Consider the following 6,893-nt stretch of genomic DNA (forward strand, 5'->3'; position numbering starts at 1 on the left):
TTGTCTTTTGTCCGTGTCCGGCAACGGATCGCAACCCTCAGTGTTGCCCCCGTACCGGACCGGGGACCGGCAACGGGATCGCAAACCTCGGTGTTGCTCCCGCGCGGGAACCGGTCTGTATATGGGATCCGAACCCTCGGACGGGAGCGCCACCGCGATTCCCAAGCGGCGCACTATCCAGTGCGCCACTGGGCCGGCCCTACAACCCCAGTGATTTCTTAAAGACTATGTTGTGAGTAAATTTTGCAACATGCACCAAAAGCTTTGTATTTTCCCAAGGATTAATTACATTAAAATGTATTGTTCTAGATCCTTAACAAAACAAATATTATTCAGGGACTTATTATGTACTAAGCACGTGTCAGACACTGAAAATATAAACATAAACAAATGCCTCTGTTCTCATGAACAGTATATCCAGTTGGGGTCAATCTGACTTTTCACATAAACAATCACATACTGTCAAAAATGTGACTCTGAACTGCTAATGAATTATATATAGTCTTGAAAAACAGAAGAATTAACCCAAAGAAAATAGAAGGAAGGAAACAATAAAGATAAGAACAGAAAATAATTTTTAAAAAGTAAAGAAACACTCAATATAGAGGATCAACACAACAAAAAGATTAGTTCATTGAAAAGGCTAATAAACTTGACAGACCTCTGCTGAAATTGATCAAGAAAAAGAGAGAAGTCACACAAAAAAATTAGGAATTAATGGATGCTGCAGACACTGAAATGAAAACAAGAAGATACTATGAGCTATTTTTTTGCTTGGAAATATGAAAAGTTAAATGTAATGGACAAATTCCTGAAAAATCACAACCTTCTAAAATTGACTCAAGAAGATACATAAAACCTAAATATTCCTATTACTATTAAATAAGATCAGTAGTTAAGCTCAGGAGTCTGTCACTTCTCACCATGACAGAGCAACTGGTATTGGACCTACCCTCTTGCTAAAAACAACTATAAACTAAAGAAAGTATGTGAAAAAACTGTTGCTAAGCATTGAAATACAGGCATCACAGGACATGTAAGCTCTACTCTTTCCGCAGTTTGTTTGCCTGGGACACGTTCTTGCCATGGCACAGGGGTGAGAGCCCAAAGAGAGGCACAGTCTTGATGAGCTTTGGAGGCAGAGCTTGGAGTTTGAGGCTGTCTGAAGCAGCTGGAATTCAGTGCCAGGTACCAGAGAAGAGGAGCTGTACAGAGGGGGGGGGCACCAAAACTCTGCGTGAGGATTCACCGTGGATTTTTGGCTTGGGGTTAGCCTGGCTGTATAGGGCAAGATTCCATGAGACCTACCAGGGATCTCTTGCCACTGGATGAACAGGGATGCCAGAGGTTGTTCGTTGCAGAGAGACATTGGAGTTCTGGCCCAATCAGAGAACAAATAAAAGATGAATATCTGTATATCAATTGTCTGATATGTTCACATACCTAGGTAATAGTGCGCTGGTGCTCTCTGTCTCTCTCTGGGTGTGTGTGTATCTATATCTATCTAATCTATATCTATCTATGTATATAGCTTTCTCTCTATAAATATGGATATATATAGATAGATATTTGAGTCCTAGGGTCTGCGGTCTATATTTTCAATCTTTTTTCTTCAGAATATTTGAAAAATGAATATGTATATAGATATTTATATATGCCCATCCTTTGAAAAAGTAGTATAAAACAATGTGTCTGTATAAAATTGTGGATGTTCTCCAGGTCTTGCTGCAGTAATTTCTGGGAACAATCTTCATGACATATCTAGTCCTACAATTATGAAATTAACGTGAATTTGTAAAGGAATGGGTAAGACATTGGCAGAGGTCAACTGATCTCAAAATCTCATAATCTTAACCCAGTACTAGAGCAAAGGAGAGAAGGTTTGAATTTACAGCCTACTAAAATTATTTTGAAATTGATTGGATTGACAGTTATTAAAATTGATTTTCTAATAAATTTTAAGGTTTAATTTTTAAGAATTGAGATTTCAAGAGAAATTCATTAAGCCTACTCTTCATTTTTGCTTCAAATATCATATTCTTTTTGCTATGTACAAAATCCTTTGCTGTAGACTTAGAAACATTGAAAGAACTTTTAAAAATCAAAAACAAAAGGAAATAAGATTTTTCAGAAATAATTTTTAGTTTAGATAGAAACCTAATATTCCTGACTTGAAAGCTTTATCACCAAACATCTTCAAACTTTGGAAAATAAAAAGTAGTTATTTGTGTTATTTAGAATGATGTTATTTTAGTTACATTATGTATGTCATAAGACAATGCAAATGAAAGGTATAAGGAAAGCACAATCTTGAATTGTTAGCGATGTAACAAAAAACATGAAGACCTCTCAGTATAAAATAGGTTACAACTCAGTGGCTAAGTATAATTCACAGCTGTTTGGGCATCTCAGAAGTCCTGCTATCTTTATAATGCACAATTTTAGCTTTCTGTGTTGCATTGTGTGTATCTATGGTTATTCATGCTTAACACAGAACAGTTTATATATGTCTGTTACTAGCATCTAAGCAACTTTACTGGTACTATTTTTTTTTCCCTCACTTTCTGCTAGCTCAGATGTTTGCAAGCCTATTAGCATAGAAAGGCGGTGGGAAAGGGTCATGCATAGTGGCTTTCCATAGTGACCAGAAGTATTATGCACATGTTTAAAAGTACAATGAGTACATTCTTGTGTATGGGAACCAAGAATACATGGGTTTACCTTTTACTGAATGGTCATTTTCCTAATGAACTTGCTGTTTCATCTGGCCAGGTATCTGACCTCTCAGCCAAAACATATCACAGTCTGCCAAATTTTATATGCCTAATAAATAGATTCCATATTACTAGAATTTTTCAGTTATGAGTGTGTCAGTCTCCTATATATTTGACTCATCTTTTTCACTTTTAGCTCTGAAAAGAAATGTTTCCCATGTATCACTTAAAAACATAACATGCAACAGTTGCCACCTACTTCTATTAAAGGTTTATGTATCAATAATTGGAATTTACTTGTCAAATTTACTTATATTTTCTTTACTTAAAATTTATTATAGTGGAAGAATGACTTTGAGAGTATATGATAGCATGTTTTCTCATTTGATTTTTTAAAAATTTGTATTTTGAGTTCATTTTCAGAATCGAATCTGTGACAATTTTGTAAAACCTAAACTGAGAGTATATTCCTCCAGATAGGATTTTGTTTGCTTCCGCCAAGCATCCTTGGACATTATCCAGGAACATTATTTAAGCATTAAAAGTAGTGCTTTAATTCCTTATCTTGGGCTTTCTCTCACCCTACAGGTAATTTTAAGTTTTAAACTCCAAATCTGTATCTTTCCCCAAAGTCCACATAAAGACTAAGAAGTTTTCTTGACACTTTTCCAAGTATTTTCAAGACACCCTCTCATGCCTCCTGCCCTGAAGGGTCCGTACAACATTATGACCAAGATCTTCATTTTAACTCATCACCTTGCAAGTATCTAAGTTAAAATTCAGTTCTTTCTAGGTTCCTGGGATCAGCAAATACCCTCAGGGCAGATTAATTTCCGCCCTCATTTATCCCTCTGCTTCCTCTTCCTTCTTGGTCCCTGGAGATTTTCCTTTTTCCTTTCTTGTTGAGTAATGCTTTTTCATTTGGAAATGTTTACTTCAATATAATACACATACAGAAAAATAAATAAATCATAAATATTCAGCTCATTAAATATACATGTTTAATTTGTAACAATCCATAGAGCTGTATATTTATGATCTGTGTATTTTTCTGTATGTGTATTATATCATCAGAACCCCAGCAACCGCTTTATGTTCTCTAAAAGGCATTACCCAACTCTACCAGGATAGCCACTATCCTGACTTCGGTCTTTATAGATTAGCTTTGCCTGTTTTTGAATTTTAGGTAAATGCGGAGGCGCCTCCCACTCATAAGACTAAGTATGGTAAAGATCTTTTAATGAAACACGGTGTTTGCAGGGCCTCATCATGAAGGGATGATGGCAAGGCCTCATCGTGGGAGAAGATGCCGGTGTTCCACCCTGATATTCTGGAGTTCTGTGTGCTTGTTATTTTATTCTTTGCTGCCTCATAACTATCGCTCTGGGAGACTTGGAAGTAGGATTCAAAATTATACTAAAATATTTAATCATACTAATGATACTTATGATTATGGATTTTCAGGAGATGGCTTATGGCAGTGGGGCCCGGAAGGGGACAATGAACCTATGTAGGCATTTGTCTTGTCTGGTGCCTGAGAGTTTGGCCTGGCTGCTTGGAAGGAGTTAATGTACAATCTTTTGTTTTACAATAGAAGTAGAAGTTTAGTTAAGCAAGTTAATTTTTAGAGTGTTTATTTAGGAATAAAGAATAGTTAGATGTAGGTGTGAATCAAGTTTTAATAACGTCATAGAAAGTCTATTGTACCATGGATGTAGTTTTGGTAATGATTGCAAGTGATGAAAAGTGATGATTATATGGGACCAGTGGGTTGTAACGTTCTTGCTCAAAGGAAAGGACATTGTAATTGTCTTTTCTGGGAATAAACTGTAATCCTATTTTTCTTAAAACATATGTCACTTACAAAGAGATATTATGATATTGTTCATTGATTATTTTATGATTATGTAGCAAATAAGAAAGAAAAGTATAAAAGTCTGATGCTTGCTTCAATAAATTGTCAGCATTCAGCAGATCCCTTGAGTCTGTGTGTTTGTTGTCCCAGCATTCAACAGATCCTTTGGGTCTGTATGTTTGCTGCCGCTCCATCGCCGACGCTGCCCTTCCTCCCTTTTGGGGGATCCCTTACCAGTGGGGACCTTCACAGTCTCTGTGTTGGGGCTGGTCCCCGGCAGGTAAATAGACTCATACAATAGGTACTCTTTGTCTATGGATTTTTTATTTTTTTGCATGACATCATATTTGTGAGACTTATCTAGGTTTTTGTGTGTAGTAGTAGTTTGATTTTTAGTTATATCTTATAATTATACTACAATTTCTATATCCATTCTGTTTATCGGTGGACAAGTGAGTTGTTTCTAATTTGGGACTACCACAAATAATGCTGCTGTAAACATTTCTATTATATCTCTTGGTGAACATATGTATTCATTTTCATTTAGTGTATAGCTATGAGTAGAACTGCTAGGGTACACGTATATTTCTTTGGCAGTTTTTCAAAACGAGCATCCTAGTTTGCATTCCCATCAGCAACGTAGGAAAGCTGCAGTTGCTCCACATCCGCTCCAACATTTGTTATCAGGTTTGTTTGCTTGTTTGTTTTAATATTAGCCATTCTGATGAGTAAACAGTGGCAACTTGCTGTTTTAATTGGCATCTCCCTGTTGGTTAATTATTTCATACCTTTCTATATGCTTATTGGATATTTGGCCACTGTGGTTAGTGGAGAAATCCTGCAAATGAAAAACACACTCATTCACATTTTAATTCTTTCCAAATTGTTGATACATCTGAAAATTATCAGAATATTCAAGGTTAATCCTTCCTGTGCCTGTCTTATTTCACAACTCTGTGTAAATAATTTTTGTGACCTATCTCAGTGGTAGTGTGCTAAGTGGAATTCTGTTTGTATCTCCTTTGTTGTGCTTCTCAGATGGCAATAACTGAATCCCTGAGAACTCGTGCCAGATTGCCAGTAGTTGATAGTCCAGGATTAACAATGAAACTTCCTGAAGCATCCTTCTTATTAGAATTTTTTGTTAAAACTCTCTATATTTAAGCCAAGATATTTTTGTGTGAAATACAATGCATGCACAAAGGAGACATAAAAGAAATTTCCACTTTTATAGGTCCCTTTGGGCTTTTCCCCAACCCAAAAGCTTAGGTGTTTCATCTCCTCTACTATTTGGGTACTTTGACATAAATATTTAAGAAGCTCTTTCTGGAAGTTCTCAGGAAAGTTTCCTGTGATGTTACCTCATTCTGCAGAGATTCCCAAGGCTAGATACTGATATATATCCCATGGACTGTGTAGAAGTGCAAAATATGTTAGAACAGCCTCAAGACATGATATAAATGTATAACTACTAAGTTTTTCAGTCTTCTTTTTTACCAGAGTGTGCTTAATTTTGTTTCAGGTAAGTCAATTCAGTGACTTTGAATGATGGTTTCAGTACTGTATAAAAATATAATTTTAACTGATATGAATTTATAACTTTCTGTATGTATAAGAAGCCCCTTCTGTACTGTCTCTTTTAATCATCGTAGTAACCTTCTGAGTTTGGTGTTTTTCTTATCCCTTTTTGCAGATGAGAACCTGAATTCAGAGTGGTCAAAATATGGCCTCAACATCACACAGCCTGAAAGAGGAGGATCCAGGATTTGAACACAAGTGGTCCTCATTGGAGGTCCCACCTTTAAACATTATTCTTTGTCTGGAAAGAATCTTGAGGGAACAAAACTCCTTTGTTATAAAGCAAATAAAAAATATATAATTATGAATGGCAGGGTTGATTTCTGCATATGACGCGATCTTTACTTAACTAGCAGGACTGCAGCTGCACACAGTGGTCAGCTTCCACAAACAGCATTGAGTTATGCTCTTGTAATTTCACAGTCATCCCCAAACCAAACTATAAAGTGGGTGAAATTTGTATTCCTTTTCAGAGCCCTCAGCTCCACATTCTCGACCTTTCTTGCCACACCATTCACATCTCTTTTCTAACTTCCCCTCTCGTATAAACAGAGGAAAATTTGATACTAGCCTTTATAGTGTGGTTGATGGATTCCACTTTAAGTTGCTGTGAATTAATTTCACTTGTGTGCATTACTTCAACTAAGCATCTTCATTCAAGCTTTTTTCTTTTTGGTTTTTATCTCTAATGGAAGGATTTGAGTCCATTAAAATGTCAGCTTTCGGTAACCATGTGGTAAGATAAT

General features: G+C 36.3%; 1 long non-coding RNA gene across 1 annotated transcript in view; it reads left to right on the forward strand.

The window, feature by feature from the left end:
• Positions 1–6,455, forward strand: part of LOC103602388 — a 33,336-nt gene extending 26,881 nt beyond the window's left edge. Inside the window, exon 2 of the long non-coding RNA XR_551528.1 lies at positions 6,263–6,455. This is a non-coding gene — a long non-coding RNA (uncharacterized LOC103602388). The remainder of the gene's footprint in view (positions 1–6,262) is intronic.
• The last annotated feature ends 438 nt before the right edge of the window (positions 6,456–6,893 follow it).

This window comes from Galeopterus variegatus, unplaced genomic scaffold (genome assembly GCF_000696425.1).
Source record: "Galeopterus variegatus unplaced genomic scaffold, G_variegatus-3.0.2 Scaffold114, whole genome shotgun sequence".
NCBI classification, from domain to species: domain Eukaryota; kingdom Metazoa; phylum Chordata; class Mammalia; order Dermoptera; family Cynocephalidae; genus Galeopterus; species Galeopterus variegatus.